This window comes from Agrilus planipennis, unplaced genomic scaffold (assembly GCF_000699045.2).
Source record: "Agrilus planipennis isolate EAB-ADULT unplaced genomic scaffold, Apla_2.0 scaffold262, whole genome shotgun sequence".
Classification (NCBI taxonomy): Eukaryota; Metazoa; Arthropoda; class Insecta; order Coleoptera; family Buprestidae; genus Agrilus; species Agrilus planipennis.
Window position 1 is genome coordinate 99,728 of NW_020442418.1, and position 19,889 is coordinate 119,616.

Consider the following 19,889-nt stretch of genomic DNA (forward strand, 5'->3'; position numbering starts at 1 on the left):
TCTACTTTATGTTAGGCCAAATTATTTCTTCTTACAATCAAGTCGTTGTGTTATTTTTTGAGAAAAGCAAAAATATAGAACTATTTCAAGTATATAAGTCAATTAGCGACCCGTCCCAGCTTCGCAGGGGTGGTATGCTGATACTAAATGTATTGTTGTTTTGTTTAGATTATTATTACATTCACAATCTTTTTGTCATTAGACAATACAAACCGGCCGGTACCGCTGCACCGCTATGCCCCTGCAGTTTAAATCTGCTGTAAAGCTGTAAAGGGCACAATGTATTTAAGGTACTTAATTGGATAAGAATTAATGCTGTGTTGCTTACAATCGCTTCGTAAATAANGCGTTCTTTTATAAACCGACATTAGAGAACTTATTAGAAACACATTTTATAAAATCGAACCTATTTATTTTATTTTCCGGGTATTCCTTATTTTTTTTTTTAATATTATAATTGCAATACATAATACTACTAACTCTTTTCTACGTTGACTTAAAATAATAGATATGTCGTAGTTGAATATTGTGATAATATCTAGTATCCAACTATAATTGACAGACATAAATCTTTTGTCAATTAAAGTCGAAGAACGGTGACTACTACATGTTTGGTACTTCTTCACTTATTGATATAAGGTATAAGTTTTGTATTAAGCTAGTGCATCGTTGTTTTTTAAATTGTTTATAGGTACAATATTTTCGTAATTACCTCTAAATTAGGTTACCTAATTGTAATAATAGAATATTTCGGAAACTACTTCGATTTAAAATTTGGATAATGGCGTTTTATGTATACTCTCCTCAATTAAAATAGCGGTTTCTATGTAGTACCGGTTATACCGGAAGTTGACATCAACTTCGTTATTTTAAATGGAATACCCTATATATTATCATCATCATCATAAGGATGTTAGTTCTAAGACTGGTTGGACACGTACTTCCAGTCTTTCCTATCTTGAGGTAAACCCACATCTATTTGCGAACAGTAATCTAATCTAGGTCTACCTCTACCCCTCCTAACTCCTCTTTCTGCCTCTAATATGTCTCTGACTAGACCTTTATGCCTGAGAAGGTGTCCTATTAACCTATCTCGCCTATTTCTTATTGACTTCCGTAGAGTCCTCTGTTCTCCTATTCTTTCTAATACTATATATACTATATTATGATGGTTTTAAATTCTACTTATAATTCTAGTTACACTTTTATAAAGTTTTTCTACTTCTACAATTTACCGTTTTCGAGATACTAACTTTTTTTAAAAAAAGTCGTATAAAGCCACAGTGTGAAAATCTGATATTCTTTTCTGTTAAAAACTGTTTATATTGTTGGCTTGTGCTAATTGAAACTTTAAGCGAATAAGACACTTGTTTAGTGTATCTATTCTTCGTATCTATAGTCATGATCTTATTCTAGTTGTGTTGAGTAGCAACAAGTTTTAACATAAAAGTTGCATTTCCTTCTAGGCATAAAAATACCGCATACTTGTGTTCCTGGATGCAAATCCAATTATAATAAGTAAATTGAAAGCAAGAGGAACATTAGTTAGTTAGAAAAGCAGTTCAGTTGCATGCATTTTACATTTTGAAGATAGCGCTGTCATTAAAACTGATAAAAATCTTTAAAGGAATATAAATTGCACAGAAATTCCCATAAGGCCAAAACTGATCCAAATTTACCTAGTTATATAACTAAACAAAGTTTTTATAAAAAAAATCGGTTGTCTGTAAAGTCGGTTTACTGACGATAGTTGAACGTGACAACGTCATAAGAAAATACTGATGGAATGGTTTCATTTTTCAAAAGAAAATTTTAATTTTATTTGTTTGATAGATATTTTGTATGGATATAGAGAAGGAGGTAAATGGAAATGTATTATTGTATAGCAGCTGTCCACGCGGACGCATCGCTCACTCAAGTAGGAGAGAGACAGATGTCGAACGCTGCCGAACGCGGAGGCCGATTGTGCCTCTTTGTCGCTCGTTCCGCGCTCTCGCTTGCACTTCAAGCCTTAAATGGAACGCCTCAGAGCGAGGTAACGCCGCATGAGTCATGTTTCTTCGTACGTGCAGCCCGGCTCCATCGAATTATAAGACGTCACGTCAAAAATTTTAGTGGTCCGTTAAAGTGATAAATTTAAAAATTTATTTTAATGATTGTCTTGAAGTAATGAAATAAAATTTCAATAAGTACTGGTATGAAAGTAGTAGTTTATGTTAAGGGATCCCAACTAAATTTTAATGATCTGAAATGGATTTTATCTTTTGATATGAAAGAGATGGTCACAAATTGAAAATCTGTTATCGAGGTATAAGGATGCGTGTCCTGTTGATAATAATAATGAGACAGTTAAGGATTTTTTAGAAAAAAGTTAATTAATCAAATGTAAACCGACTTGAAATTATTGCAGATCAATTAAATCAATTTCTTTTAAAAAGAAGGCGGTATACATCTGCTACTGTTATTATGTTTTTTATATTATATACAACGTCTCGTTACGGAAATTTTTGAGTTTACCATCTAAAAGACTCTTACTGATCATTATTTACGTTTTTCTAACTTATTTTCAGCAAAAGATGAAATTGTAGTACATTTGTTAATAAATGAAATTTATGTTTCTCAGAAATTGCCTTATATAGAAATAAAAAAAAAATGTGTGCAACTTCTAATGAAAATAATTTAGTTAAAGCAGTTCTGATAAGCATTTATGATATGTTCTGAATTTGGCAATTCTTGTGATATTATTAATGAGTGTGTTCAAAATATTGAATTATACAGAATATACCAACTTCTTTTTACTATTTCCTGTGTATTTTATGTATCGTTTGCAAAATTCAATATTGAATTAAGTATTCTGATGTTATGGAATGCTAGTCGTGGAATGTAATAAATATAATAAAAACTAGACATTATATTAAACAGCCAAATAGATGGAAATAACTCATTTCTACTAAATTTATTCTAGCAATAAGTAAATGAACGGTCTAAAAACCCAATGTTTGTCGAAATATGTTAGCTATTTCTTAAATAAAAATTGTCAAATCAATTTTTTGTGTTTTCCTCTACATTTGGCTTAATTTTTAAGTTGAATGTGTTCCATTACTCTTTAATAAGATCAAGGTACTTGCATAATATAGAGATGATTACACCTTACAAAAAATACGTAATACGGCAATAACAAAAAACACTTTACCGTTTTAATGCTATTACACTGGCTTTATTACAGGAAGATAAATTAATTTAAACAGGTAATTCACAAAAAAAGTTATAAAACAACAAAAAGGAGGCATGTCAAAAAATTACGGATAGGCTTGTGTAGTACAAGTAAATGCTTATACTTTAGTCATAAAAGAGCAATAGTGTAGTGTGATTCATTCATAATTAAAACACTAACGTTTTGCCTTAAGTGTTAACGGAAACATGATCTAATTCATGAGGTAGGTCCAAACATTAAAAGAGACTACCGTCAATCTGAAACTTGGGTTTATTACGCCAAGACAAAGATTTTTTTATCTGCGAAAATTTTCAATTTTGGGTCTTATTCTAGTAGTCTAATCTGTCCAAACGCCTACATTTCATACTGTTTTTAAGAAGTTTGACCATCATACTGGGTTTTTACATGAAACAAACAATACTTTAATAAGAAAAACAAAAAAATGTGCGACAGACAGTCGATAAATGTGAATTTTCGAACACGTTAGAGATGTGATCTTTTAAAAGTTGCTCCTACCGTTCACTTGAATTTTACACCAATTTTTTACTGGTTTTTTTTCACAATTCGGTGATAATGTCCGACAACTTTTGTAGATCGTTTCTTCAATCCGATGCTCGAAATGTCATTTTTGCGACTTCCTATGTGTGATTACTGCTTGTCGGGCCAAAACATATTATCTGACCCAACAGAGACATAAGACTATATACATTGTCAATCCGCCAAAAAAGGGCTATACAAATGTGCATTACACAGGCTACTGGTATATTTAAGACTATATGAAACACTCTTAAGAAACTCAATAGTGGTTAGCACCTAATATTAAATATGAATGTGAAAACTTGTTTAATTTTTATCCACTTTAAATTACCCAAGTTTAATTTTAATATTTAATATTTAAAACTATTGAATAAGGTAAGTAATGTATGTATGTTTGAACTTATAACAATTAATTTAATAAAAAAAAATTTTTTTTAAATAATATGAAAAAGAATAATGNTTGTTCACTCTTTCGTTTGTTAGCTTAATATTAGTCCAAGTACATTTAAGTCCGTTGATTTAATTTATTTGCAATCCGCTCACCGTTACAGTACCTTTTAATTTTATTATTGTAAAGTCCAGTTGCACTTATCCCGTCCAGAGATAACTACAGATTTTCTTAATTTTTTTCACTTATTCACTGAATCCGGCTCGAAGGACCAAAAAAATGTTGCGTCTTAACCAATTGTTAAAACGCTGTATTAAAATACATATTGTAGTTCGACTTAATTTTTATTTTTTGTGCAAGTACAAAGTTTTTTCCTTTTTTTTTTTTTACAAGTCAACTGTCCTTATTGGAGTTCAATTTTAGTCTCTTTTAAAACTTAAGTTAAAATGTATCCAGTACCGTCGCCACCCCTCACCCTCGGTTACTTAGTCAGGGTCACTTCATGACGGTACGGTGCGCTTTCTAAAAAACTACAACTTATAATTTATGACATGACCGATCACCCTCGGCATGCTGTTAAAAAATAGTCCCCTAAAAATTGTTCCTGCACTTTCTAATTTACAATCTATTTACAGTTCTTTACAATTTCGAGATTTCTCTTTCCAAGAAAAGGTCTCAACACAAAGTTTAGCATTTTTGTTGTTTAAACAAAATATATTACCTAAAAGACTAAAATTTATAAATAATATCCAATATTGCTAGTTTAACAATTGTTGAATTTTAGCACTGGTATTATAAATAAGTAATGTAAGGAAACATATATTTTGACATTGAAAAAATATCAACACATGCTTTCTAGAGGGTGTAACGGAGATAAGCGTCGCGCTTGCAGGAGGTGATAGAACACTATAAAACAAAAATTAAGTAAATATTTGTATGTCCGAAAGTTCACCGTTTTTGGGAAAAAAGTAGTTGAAAACATAGGTAAATTCAATTCCGGCCCTGGCACAGGAATACGAACCACAACGCTGCACTTAATCATCTGGTACCTAATTACAAGCATATTGTAGTATTTGTTTTGTATTTTTTGGCTTATATATTGTTTATTTGTTAGATTAGATTACGTGTGATTCAGGGTGTGTACGTTAACAACCAACCTCTAGTAGCTGTTTATCCTTTTAACGTTTAAACTTTGACAATCGGTTTGCAGTTCAATAAAGTAATTCAGGAATACATCGAGTATTATTAGTGTAGGTCAGCATATCTCGCGTCAGAGTTGTTTTGAACCATATCTGTAAGCTGTAAGGACGGAATTCTTGATTTCAATGAAGAAAATGCCCGAAATTGCAGGGAATGTTGCCTCATCTCATGCGACAGTGTGGCAAATTTAAAATAAAAAAACAGTTACTGCATTCTTATCATTTGCAGCGAGTTCAAGCCTTATTTCTGATTTTCAGCCGCGAGTGGATTCGAAAGAAAAGTGCTGTATAGCCTATTTTTTTCGTGGAGTGTTCTTCATATACAAATTTGCTTCATGCGGGACGGAATTTTGAATTTTCATAATAATCATTATTGGCGCGACACAAATTCGCATGTCGTAGATACATCTTTCACGGTTTCAAGAATTACTTTCGGTAAATGTGTGGTACAAAGTGTTTGGAGTTTTATTTGACTTTTTTGATAATTTTACTTATTACCACCCAATTTGGGTTACCATTTTCTTTTTATAAATAAAACAACTTAATTTTTTTTAAACTTTAATAATAGTATAGTAAACATAGAAAAAACAAAGGCATTGTTTCGGAATAATTTGTAACAGCAGGAAAATTCATAAAAGTTTCGAAATGTGTTTTACTTAAACAGGTGAAAGATGAAAGTCTACCGGTTGGTTTGTATGTCAAATCCTTTATGTAAGCAAAATTAGTAGTTTTTAAATGATATATCTCGAAAATTTAATTGAGGAAAAATTATGAAAATTAGGTAATTCGAGTTTTCGAACGTGCTGATTACGAAGTTGATATCAGATTTGCAAAATTCAAAATATCGGATACAAAATGGCCGACCAAAATTTCGGTTCGAATTTAGTAGTTGTTATGGTATATTATCGTATCCTTCTCTAATTTTTCAACGATTTACTATTTTTTTTTAATTATTGATTTAATTAAGTACATTAATTTCACACTGTTGTTAAACCACTTAAACAGGCCATATTAAACATCATGTATGCATGTGTAAAATTTACTAAAATTATTAGTTGTGGTAAACTAAATTCTTTATTTAAAATCTTTACAATTGTTCAATAATCGTGTTTTTTTGATTTTCGCGTTTTCTTCTCTTTAGTTATTATTACATTCGAAAAAAAAAAGTAAAATAATTTTCAAGCTTAGTATCTTAGCTAATACGCATTCAAATAAAAAAAAATTATGATATACTTTTAATAGTGTTAAATTTTCTCTTTTTTTCTTCTAAAACATATGGTTCGAGAACAAACAGAATAGCTGAAAACCCTAACGCCAAAACACGGCACTGTAGTTGTCCGAAGCACTTTTAGGTAACAAGGTTACCTTCTTCAGGGACTGAAGTTTAGTTCACGTTGGGGTTTTGAGCTATTTTGTTTGTTCTACTACAACCGCCAAAGTTTTTCCAATATTCACCTATGGTTCGACAAAAATTAATATGAAAATGCGCACGAATTGTAAAATAAATTATTAGGGCTGTAGTATTAAGTTTTAATATTATTAACGATTGAAATTTGGTGTCACGGGCGGAAAATGTCTGTTTTCGGAAAACTACTAAGTTTGAAAGTCTGAATTTGCTAAAATATTTCTTTTAATTTTTTTTGACTAAATACGTATTTTAAATACACCCTTTAAATATGCTATCCAAGTATTTTTATTTTCTTTTCTTTTTTGAAAATAAACAAATTATTCATTTTGCAATGATTGTTACTAAATAATCGGTAATTCGTACAATGGTCCGCTTTCAAGCTACATATGTAAGTACTTAAAAAATTATTTAGAAATATGTAGTACTTCGAGAAAATGATACTTTTTTATCTGCAATTGGTTTCATATCATTGCTTTTTGCAATCAGAAGTTATAGCCACTCATGTACAGCGAGCACGCTTCCGTAAGCTTATTTCAGCGCGAGCAGTTGGTCGGCGCAGCATTATTTGGGATCTTTCTACTCGCTCCAGTTTAATGCGCAAAATACATGTTATATGTTTTTTTCGTAAAATATTTTTTTCGGACAAATAAAATTTAAGANTTAAAAATAAGATATCATCATCATAAGGTCGTCAATCCTAAAATACACTCACTTCCACTCTTTTCTGTCCTGAGCTTATCTTCCCATTTCCTTAAAACTAGAACAACCCGTATCCTTAACTATTTGCGAACAGTAATCTAATCTAGGTCTACCTCAACCCCTCCTGACTTCCGTTTCTGTCTCTAATATGTCTCTGACTAGACCTTCATGCCTGAGAAGGTGTCTTACTAGCTTATCTCGCCTATTTCTTACTGACTTTCAAAGAGTTTTCTGTTATCTATTTATTTATAAACTTTTCTATTCACCATTTGGTATTATATAGTCAAAAATATTCGTAAAAAGATTTCGAACTTTCGAAGTGAAATTTCATATTTTCTAGCTAAACATATTGATGTTTTAATGTAGCAGATACGATCAATAACTTCAATTTTAAATTTATTGTTTCCAAATTCCAAATATTACAAAAGTTATTTATCCAAAAAAAATAAAACTTGTTTTATATCTGTAAAGAAAGGTTGATCAATGATTTTTTAGAAAATTCAAAAGTTAATGGGTTTGTAATTTGGGCTTTCTCAAGGCTATACTATATTGTATTATTGTTTCACAGTGGTAAAAATTTTTAGAACAAATTCAGAAGAGGGAAATCATTACACTGTGTTCGGTTATTTATTTGTACATCTTTTATATTTTTTATATTGGTCAATTTTTAAATGTTCTATCAAACATAATTTATAACCTCTATTATTTATAGTGTAGTTAAACTTTTTTGATAATTTTACTTATTACCACCCAATTTGGGTTACCATTTTCTTTTTATAAATAAAACAACTTAATTTTTTTTAAACTTTAATAATAGTATAGTAAACATAGAAAAAACAAAGGCATTGTTTCGGAATAATTTGTAACAGCAGGAAAATTCANTTTCTTTAAAGCGTATTTATTACCATAGCAAACTAGGTACTTAAACAATTTCTTACGTATATCACACGATATTTATATCACTGTATTTATATCACCTAGAATTCGCTAGTAATTTACGATGCTTATTTATATTACTATCAAGTGTCCATATATTAACTAACTCCGACTGTTATCCAGGGACCTACTTATATTATCAATGAATTCTTCCGAACCGTCTTTATTCTTCTTGAAAATTCCGAGAAAATGAAGCAGAGAAAAATGCATCATTTACGGTATCATTTATTACCCTTCGCGTTATTGGAACAAAGGTCGCTTTCGGTTTCGGTTCCTGTCTGCGGGCATACTCAAGAGCCATCAGGAATCAACGTATTAATTATGTTCTGTCCTTCCTTCGAACCTGCAGCTCTGACCTTATTGACATCCGGTCGTCAAATGAAGTAACAAATTTACGAGACCTTTACCATGCTTCGTACTCCCAGTTCAACCCATCCAAACCTCATCCTATCCTGGGCATGGCTAGTTTCATGGTATTACGTTATGAGCGGTTGGCGGGTTTCCCATACGATTCTTTTTTGGTGACAAGGTACTAGTAGTAGTATTACTAGCTTCATCAAACTTATCATCCTTCTCTCATCTCTGATGTTGTCTTTTTGCACCTTTAGTCACCTAGACTTCTTTTTGAATACCCTAGCTGTTGCGTGGCCAATACTCCAGCGACCCAAGGAGTATTCCTTCAGAACAGCAAATATGCCCTGGGGCCATTAACATATGATTTATACCGGGGATCTAGAGATTAAGCTTGCATAATTCCAATCCAAGTATCCTCTGAAAAAGCTCACCACTCGTGCTAGCGAAACGTTAGGAAGCAACTCCAACACACGACATCCTTTAGACCCGAAACAGAACATCAGTCGTGATTATCACCAGCGTATACAGAACCTTTAGTTTTCCATTCGGTGCACGTTTAATCAGATAGATGATATCAAAATAAATAATTTTAATTTTGTGGTATGGCAATTAATTGCTGGTATGATAAGTATACATTTTAATAAAATAACTAAAAATGAGACTGAATGAATGACAGATTAAACAATTATCGATTTAATCAAGGGCAGAACAGATATTCCTTGCAACAAATTGACAAACGGAAACTTTTATGATTGCAAAAGTATTGCTAACCACATCAAAACGAGAACGCAGGAACACTCATAAGTACAAACATATGTGTGCATTTTTTACTTGAAGTTGTGAACTAATATAAAACTTCTCCGGGGAAACAGAAAGAGGTCAAAAGAAAAAATAAAACAAAGTGTGTGGTGCCGTGGGACACTTAGCTACTCTACAGACATAGGAATTTTACCAACTAAATGTTTTATTCTTCTAGCTTTTCTGTTTTCCTTCTCTATAATATTTCTCTCGTGTTTTTTAGTCATGGAAATAAATAGCAAAAACGAAACTAGAAATCTTCGTAAAGAGGTGGGGCCGCTGAATCTGAATGCCAAGGATCTGGGCAATTCAAAATAAAAGCGAAGTGAAAAAACGTTTAATAAATATATTATTAACACTTTCACAAAAAAATACAATTCTGTTTAAGAGGTGAGAGAGAACTGAACGAGAACAAATTCAAATTTTAAAAAAACTAATGTGTCATAAAAAATAACGTGTCGTTGGGTTGACGGCTCGATAACAAAATTCAGATCTGTCTTCATCATCGAAGCGACAAGGTACGCCAAAAAAGGACGCAAAATCAAATACGAAAATAGAAATAAAAAATTTCGAAAAGAAATTAAAAATAAGATATCATCATCATAAGGTCGTCAATCCTAAAATACACTCACTTCCACTCTTTTCTGTCCTGAGCTTATCTTCCCATTTCCTTAAAACTAGAACAACCCGTATCCTTAACTATTTGCGAACAGTAATCTAATCTAGGTCTACCTCAACCCCTCCTGACTTCCGTTTCTGTCTCTAATATGTCTCTGACTAGACCTTCATGCCTGAGAAGGTGTCTTACTAGCTTATCTCGCCTATTTCTTACTGACTTTCAAAGAGTTTTCTGTTATCTATTTATTTATAAACTTTTCTATTCACGGTATCCTCATCACTCGCCTGTAAAACCACATTTCGAACGCTTCTAACCTTTTCTTTTCCACCGCGTCCACTGTCCATGTTTCGCACTCGTACAACGCCGTGCTCCAAACATACACCTTCAACGACCTTTTTCGAACTTCTATATATATATATATCCCTACTACTCTTTCCGTCCTGAGTTATCTGACTTCCTAGATATCTAAAATCGGCCACTTCTTCTAATTTTTCGTTTCTTATCTTTATATTTTCTCTTTCCCTACTTTTCCTTCCCTAGCATACCAGTATTTTTGTTTTAGTTTTATTTATTTACATACAGTACTGTTTTGTTAATATCGCTTCCATTTTATTTAAAGCTATCTCTAATTCCTCCTCACTAGATGCTAATACTGCTATATCATTTGCAAATCTAAGTATACTAACCTTTTGCCCTTTATATCTATCCCACAGTTGTATTGTCTTTAATGATGCTGATCGCGTCTTCGATGTATAAGTTAAAAAGTAGCGGTGAGATGTGTGCATCCCTGTCTGACTCTCTTCCTAATATTTACTTATCTACGTTGCAATTCCATCTTTATAACTGTCTGTTACTCTTTATACAAACTAAGTATCACTCTTCTATTTTTGTAATTCATCTCTACATTTTTAAGTATATTTAACATTGCCAAAAGCTTTTCCTAAATTTACAAATCCTATGTACGCTGTCTTTATTTTTTTCAATCTTTTTCTCTATTGTTACCCGTAAAGCTAGAATGGCCTCCGCGTTCCTCTATTTCTTCTAAGTCCAACTTGATCTTCCCCTATTAGTTCTTCCGCTCTTTTCTCCATCCTCATCTGTACAATTTTATAAAAAACCACAAATGGCGCGGTCTGTCCTGTTTTTGTATTTCCGCCTTTCTTTTATTAATCCTAAAATCTCATTTTTTATCCAGGGTTTCCTTCTTTGGTTTTGTTTAAGACCTAGTATATTTGTAGCTGATGATTTTAGGCACGTTTTAATGCAGTTCCATTCTGTCTGTATCTCCCTGTCATTTGTTTCTCCCGCCGCCTTTAGTATTTCGTCTGTCCGTGTACCTAGGCTATCACGCGTTTCGTTACATTTTAATGTTATAAGTTAAGACGTCTCCTACCTTCCTTCTTTTTCAGAATATTCTATTAAACGGTGGTCTTCATAACTACTAAGTTATGATCGCTATCTATATTTGCTCCTGGATAACTCCTACAGTCCTTCACTTGATTTTTAAATCATTGCCTAACAAGTATGTAATCTAACTGATTAAAAACCTAAAACACCTGGCATTTCCCACTTATAGCGCCTCCCAATGTGATCGTTGAATAAATTATTCGCTACGGTTAAGTAATGTTTGTCGCAAAATTCTATCAATCTATCTTTCCTATCATTTCTGTTGTCTAATCCAAAGGAACCTGCTGTAGCACCGTCTTTACCTTCACCTATTACTGAGTTGAAGTCTCCTACAACTATTACGTTTTTCTGCCCTCTCACTAAATTAATATGTCTTATATCTCTGCATAAACCGGTTCTACGTCTTTATCATTGTAAAATAATGTAGGCATGAAGAACTGCACTAGCACCGTTTTTACCGGCGTCGAGTTTAATTTAGTCATAACTATCCTACCGAATTTTTGTAAATAACTTTCTACACTCTGTCCTACTTTCCTACGCTTTACAATTCCGACCTCCGAATTACCTTCCACCATTCCAGAAGTCTCCAGATTCGGGCCAACGGACTTCACTAATACCTACTATATCTAATTCTTATGTATCCGTCTCTACTTTTAAATTTTCTAATTTCCCTACTTGCCTCATTGTCCTAACATTCCACGCTTCGTAAAATATTGCACCTACTTCTATTACACTTATTGATGTCATCCCCGGAGGGAGTCCCCGCCTGGACATCCGAATGGGGGACTAGTTTACGTCCGGAGTGCTTTACCCCAGAGGACGTCATCATATGAGTTCGGTTTGTTTTTATTGGGATATCATAATGTGTCCAACCAGGACTAGTTTACGTCCGGAGTGCTTTACCCCAGAGGACGTCATCATATGAGTTCGGTTTGTTTTTATTGGGATATCATAATGTGTCCAACCAGGACTAGTTTACGTCCGGAGTGCTTTACCCCAGAGGACGTCATCATATGAGTTCGGTTTGTTTTTATTGGGATATCATAATGTGTCCAACCAGTCTTAGGACTGACGACCTTATGATGATCATAATGTGGTGGTTTCCCGATGCCTTTCACAACGTAGTATTGTGCATCGGAATGCCATACCGATCCTTATCTTAGTCTGGTTTCTCTTTAAAACGCCCCCCCCCCACTATGGTTGAACCTATGGTCCGGCTCATCGAAACTCGCAAGCCGATCCACCCACTCTAGGTTGTACAAGAGTTTCGTTAAGATTCAAGTTCCGTCGGATTAGAAAGCCTGTTGTATAGAACTTCTTTTATTAAATCACTTAATTGCATAAATTATACTTATTTGGATATCCACCAGCACGTCTTGACTAGATGAGTGCTACACACCTTTTCTTGGAGTTAAACGTGTCAACTCCAGGTCGATGCATGGGTTGAACCTATGTTTTTTTTTAGTTTGTTCACGATAGAAAAAATTTAAAAGACACCCCCTCAAGGGGGCTAGTGTCGGATTCGCCAAAGCTCATACCGACTAAAATCCCTCCTCGAGTAGGGAGATCAACCAGAAGATTGTACATCCCAGGGAATACTCGTTGGGAAGGTTGGAAAGAGGGAGAGGAATGAGTGGGTGGGAGTGTTTTGGGGGGTGGGCTGAATGGTGTGGGCAAAAAATCAGTGTTTCACCTCAAAGAGTTGGGTGGGCAGTCGCGCTAAAGAGCGAAGCTAGATTTGCACAAAAGTGAGAAGCTCGGGAGAGAAGGTGACAGGACCTTCTGAAACAGTCATTTGGTTTAGTGGTATAGGGGCGAAGTCGGAAAGCGTCGACATAGACGAGTTTGGGTGGCCTGACACTGGACCCTGAGATTTGCCGCGAATTTTGTTGCAGCCTCGGGGAGAGAAGGTAGACAAGTTTCGTTAAAAATTTGGGTGTTTCTGATGAATCGTGGGTAGTTGAGTGCTGGATAGGTGCAGCTCCAGATGGGAATGGTGTAGGAGCAGATTTTTGTTTGATGGGAGATAAAGCTATTTTAGAAAAAAGGCTGTAGGAAGAAAAAGGCGTCTAGGGCCTTGGTACGGGTGGCACGGATATGTTTTTGTCATGTTAGTGTTCTGTGAAAGACGACGCCAAGGTAGGTGAAGGAGTTGCTCCATTTGATGGAGTGGTTGTCAACGATGATGATGAAAGGCTTTTGAGTCCTATAGGAGAAGATGATTGCTTCCGATTTGGTCTCTTTAATAGCAAGTTTTCATTTTCGATACCAATTGAGGAGCAGGGGTGGAAGTTTGTTAATATTTGTGGTGCTCCGTAGAATTGTTTTGGAGAATTTTATAAGGGCAATATTATCGGTGTAAAGGGCAGTGAGAATTGGAGGGTGGGACGGCAAGTTTGCACAGAAGAGGTTGAATAGGATGGGCGATATCTTAGAACCTTAGGGGACGCTGACCGTGATGACGGGTTTGTTGGGGAATATGATAAAGCCAACGCGGACACAAAGAGTTCTGTCAGAACGAATGGATCTAATAACCCCGATAGGGAAGTGTGTGGTTTTGAGGACGATTTGAAATGATACCTTCGTATCAGACTCGGTCGAAGGCCTGTTGGATGTTAAGCAGAAGCATGGACGTGTGAAGGAGCTTGTTGAATTTATCGGAAATATGTTCAGCAACCTGAAGGAGTTGATGGCCGGTGCCGTGATGTCTACGGAAACTGTGTTGGAAATCGGAAAGGGAATTGTTTTGCTCCACGTGGTCAAAAACCCGGTATAGAAGGATGGATTCTACTACATTTTTCAGCGAACTAAGTAGACTGATAAGCCTGTAGCTTGAAAGATTGCTGAGGGGCTTCCCTTTTTTGGGGAGACAGCTAACTGTGGCTTCTTTTCATACCAAGGGGAAATGATGGAGCCGCATGATGACGTTTATGATGTTGCATAGTGCAGATATGTGTTTTAGTAGCAGGGCTTTTAAGAAACCGTTCGGAGTTCTGTCTGTTCCAGGGGCTTTTCTCATATTCAGAGATCGGATGGTGAGAAAGATTTTACAGAGAGTCGTGTGTTTGAAGTCGGAAATAGTAGGGACAAAGTTTCAAGAGGTGGCTTTGCTCTGCTCGTGAAATTCGGCAAGATCCTCAAGGCTGGGTAGTGGAGAGCACTGGATACAGAGAGAGTCTGCGAAGATTACAGCTTTTCCTCATCTGAAAAGTATAGAGAGCCATTTTGCTTTAATGGTGGGAGGTGGGGAGCTCTGTTTCGGAGAGAGCAGATCACTTTCCAAGTAGTTTTGAGATGTGTTTCGGCCAGGACGATGTATTCGTTGAAAGCGGCGCTTTGGAATTCTGCAAGGCGAGTTTTGATTTCTCGTTGGAGGTCGTTAAGTTCGGCACGATGTGCGGAATCGCGGTGTCTTTGCCACAGGCGGCTGGTTCTGTTTATCCTCTTTAGGAATGCAAGAATGTCTGCGGGGAAGGTTTTATTTGGGGCGGACGTAAGGTGGGAGGTAGTGGAGAGCTCGATTGCGCTGGTAATATCGTTTCAAAGGAGATTCACAGCTTCCACGTGAGAATTGGAGTGTACTTAAATTAAGATGTTTCGAGGGTGTAACGAAGGTGTAGCTAATTTAGTGAAGTGGTTGGGTTTGGGGGTTGTTGATTAGGCGGTCGACTTCAATTAGGGCTAGAAGGTGATCTGAGCTAAGTGCGTCAAGGAAGATAGAATCGGCGGAAAGCATAACATTTTTTTGACCAAAATATCGGGGTGTCAGGGGACTGATTGCAGGGGACAGGGGGAACGTGGTGTCGGGGGGCTAAGGTTGAAGTCGTGAACTTTGGCAAGAAGGAAGGTGCCCTTTTTATTGGTTTGTCGGCATCCTCAAGAGGTGTGTTTAGCATTGAAATCACTGTGACGATAGTTGAAACGTCTGAGGGAGGAGGTGGGAGTTGGGAAGATTTCTATTTAAAGAGGAGGAGTATAGAGAGATAATCCCAAGAGGGCCGGATGTTAGTAAGACTTTAAAGGTAATTGCTTGTAAGGAATTTGCGGTTACAGAGATAGACCTGTGCTTTAAAGAGTTCCTAATAATGGAAACGTCGCCGGCACCAGCTACTTCAAAGTTCCTTTTGTAGGATGATAATTTTGGGACGAAAAGTTTCCTTGTGACAAGTGATGAGGCAGACAACACCGACTGACTTATCCTCGAGTAAGTGTTCGAGTTCAGTCAATTTACCTCTAATACTTTGAGCATTTCAGTACGAAGATTACTTGAGTGGACTGTACTATGCATTAGTGGGAGTTTGTAGGACGGCGACAACACTGACCACCATCGTTTGAACGGTGGCCCGCATTCCGAGTTCTAGAGTAGAAGCTGCAAGGTGGTCTTTTGTACAGTCGCAGCGTTGGTTGGAGTTAGAAAGTATTGGGGGGTACGGTTCTCTATGGAATTTTGGGGCAGCTGCGATATATGGCGCGGTAGTTACCTTTGCAATTAGTGCAGGAAGGGGTGGCATCCTTTTTTTCTTTTGTCTTGGATTCAGCAGTGATATGGTGACAATAATTGGACGTGTGGAAGAATTTCATGTAACGATAGCATTGGGGGATGTCCTTAGTGACCCCTTTTGGCTCAGCTATAACGTTGAGGTCGCAGACTTTACCAAGTTCGAAGATTGACTTGGACTTGGATAGGTTTTGTTCAGACGAATGGACACTAAGGACCAGATTTTTCCAGCGTTAGACATTCGTTGGACGCCGAGGATATCAAAGCCTCTGTGAACAAGTTTGGCTTGGGTATTGTCTGTAGTGATATCTTCGCAAACTTCACTGAGGACGACATGAAGGTACCAGTTTTGTTTAAGTTGGTTTGTCCAAAATTCTCCTTTGATTCGTCGAGGAACTAGTAGAATCGACGAAAATCGTCCACAGAATTAGGGTAGACCCTTATAGACTCCTTGCTGTTCACCGCTCGACCTGTGGCGATGCCGTGGCTGTAGTATTCATTAGTGGGAGTAGTGGGAGCTAAAGGTACTTTTGGCGGATGTCGATAGGGGGAGCTTTGGAGTCCAAAGTACTACAATAATATGCAATATTAATGTGAAAATTTATTTTCGATTTTCCATCCACTACAAACTTCCTCAGGTTAATGAGGAAAAATATCATTGTTGCTGTTGTCACATCCCCGCCGGTAATCGAACCCGGGACCTTTGGCTTTACGCACCAGTGTTCTGACCACTAAGCTACAAGAAAATCGAAAATGAACCACTATTAGTAATTAAAAATGTTATAGTAAAATAGTTAAATTTCAAAATGAAGCCGCCTGTAATGTGATCGTAGAGAAAACTCGAGTATCACCGAGTCACTCTGAGAGCATTGTAATAGGCAGAACAGACCACGACATCGGCGGATTGGTGGAAATAGTCGAACCGGGCAATCAACACTTTACACAGCAAGCACTACAGGAAGCTAAACGATGTAACGCAGAAGGAATTATGGACGATATCTAGACTGTTTAGCTGGAGCTAAAATGGTTTTCTACTCTCGATTTTAAATTTGGATATTGGCAAGTGGAAGTGCTTCCGCAGGATAAGGAGAAATATGCTTTTACAACTGGAAATGATTTATAGAAATTTAATGTGGTTCATTTTGAATTGTGCAATGCACTTGCTACATTCGAATGATTGATGAATACTGTACTGTGAGGACTAATTAGTTTACTTCGACGACATCATCATTCTGGGAAAAACCTTCCACCACTCTCATCTCCGAAACGTGACTGCAATCTTTAATAAATTAGCAACTGCAAAATTGAAGGTTAGTCTAATAAATGTATCCTATTTAGGAGAAAAGTGAAGTACCTAGGCCGTGTCCTGAGAAATTAAAACCGGCCCCAACGAAACGGTACGAAGTTGGTCCATACCAAAAGTTCGGCATGAGTTTTCTAGGACCTTGTTGCTACTATCGAAGATTCATTACAGAATATGGAACTTGAAAAGCTTGTCAAACTCCATACAATTCCGCTGTGCAGAATATAGATATAAGTTATAGGTATCGATTGTACAAAAATTCAGAGTCAAAAGTTGGAATTATATGTCCGTTCTCCGTGTGGTATTATTTATTAGTTATTGTTTAATAGTTGAATGTAGGCTTTCACGGTTGACGTCTACTTAATTAGTACTGCATTGCGGATTGAAGGGCAGTGGTCTGTTTGGATTATCTCCTAACGTTTCGTCTACAACGGCTCCACGAATGATGTCAAAGACCTACTTTCGTAAAGTCTGAGGTAAGTATGGAAGGATCTTATCGGTGAAGTTGTTGCACCAGATGAAATGATGATGTAATTTTAAAGTGTGAGAAACTAACGCTGTGGGCGTATTAATAATGTTGATAACAAAAATCTATCGAATTATATGGAATTACTTTAAGGAATACCAGTGTCGAAGTGTCAACTGTTGTATATACACTACGTGCATGCGTACCGTGTAATACGATTTAATATTTATGTCACTTAGCATGGCTAAAAAGGACAAATGAATCTTCACATCATTTTCAGTAATTTAATATAGCTTTTAAATAACCTTTAAAGTTATCTTAATTGGATTAATTAAGAACTTCGAGTGACACTGGATTGGATACTCAGTTTCGGGTTTCAGCAGACAGTTTTGTTTATGTTTTCATTAAAGTGGAATAATGGAAAACTTAAGATGCTGCGTACATACATTTGATATGTGACTTTGGAAACAATGTAGATATACATATAATGTTTTATGTTACACACGCGAAGATTACCTATATGTATATTTATAAAATAAAATGAATTGCTGAAGTGGAAAAGGAAAAGAACCTACATAGCAAAGAAAATTCAGTAAATAGTTTACTGAATTTTTGTAGTAATTTATTTTGTATTAATGTTTGCAAATTTATCAAAAAGAATTTGTTTCTATAAATTGCGACTTAAACATAGATAAAAATGAAAAAGTTTGACTATTTTTATTATCATTTTGCAAATAAGAAAAAATAAGTAAAATCTTAAATGTGAAACATTTGATTTAATTAATAAAAGTGCAATATGAAATTTTTGAAATTAAAGGATTCGTGTTTGTTTATTGTTTCTTATCAGTAATTTTTTTGAGTGAATTTGCAGTTTGTTTTTGTGTTGAGTTAATAAAACGTGTAAAATAGAGCTAATTCTTACATTTCGTTTCTGAAATAAGTGCAGAGTTTTGGAGGGTGTCACGTTGAGTATAGCAACGTGCTTAAGGGACAAACAATCCGAAGCCGGTCCTTTTCTCTTTCAGTGGTATGTGTCTAGATAAAAGATAATTTCAATATTTTTACATTTTGAAAAATACATTCTTAAATAATTGTTGGTTTACTAAAAAAAAAGCCGGTCAAGTGCGAGTCGGACTCGCGTTCTGAGGGTCCCATACAAAGTATAATTATAATATTGCAATTAAATTTTTTTTTTGTGATGTAACTAATTTCGCTATTCTGGATCTATTCTGGGTCTATTCTATGTTTGGTCCCTTGCGAGTATCAAAATATGCGGCCTAAACGGCCATATCTCTTGACTGCGTTGACTTGACTAGAAGTTTGATTTTTTCACGCGTTCCCGAGACAGGAGACCCTCAGACAGACAGACAGATGGACTGACAACGAAGTGATCCTATAAGGATTCCATATTTACTTTTGATGTACGGAACCCTAAATATAAAGAGAAATCAATCTCTTATTAACGTAATATACAATAGAGGGTGTAAACTAGATGTAATCATCAATCGCATGGTGAGTTCAGTAGCGTGGTAAAGGGCAAATTTCCTTTTCTAAGAAAATAGTAACAATTTTTAATCCAAAGCCGGTCCAGCAATTTTTGGAAATTAAATTTTAAATAAATATTATGGTGAAAGAACTGGAGCTGATACACTTTTAAAATTAAACAACTTGCTTCTGATTCATAAACAGCGTAATGGAGTTGCTTTCAGAATTGTTAATTATAATGACATTGAATATGCACTTGCGCGTTGTATTTTTTTGATACAATGATGAGAGGTGATGATCGTGTACGTTACTGAAACTGTGATATCGACAATCACAAAGTATACTTCTCTTTTGTTCAAACTGCAGTAGGAGGAATACTGGTAGTTGTACATTAACCAATACAGGAAAAGCATCAAATTTTGGTTTGATAGTTGCTGCTATTTTCGAGGTAACGCTAATGACGATCAGCATTATAATGACGGATGATCTTTTAGGAAGAAACATTTTAAAAAAATATTGGCCCAATTTAAAATTATTATTATGTAGGTACGTTTTACATAGATAAAGCATGCTAGCGA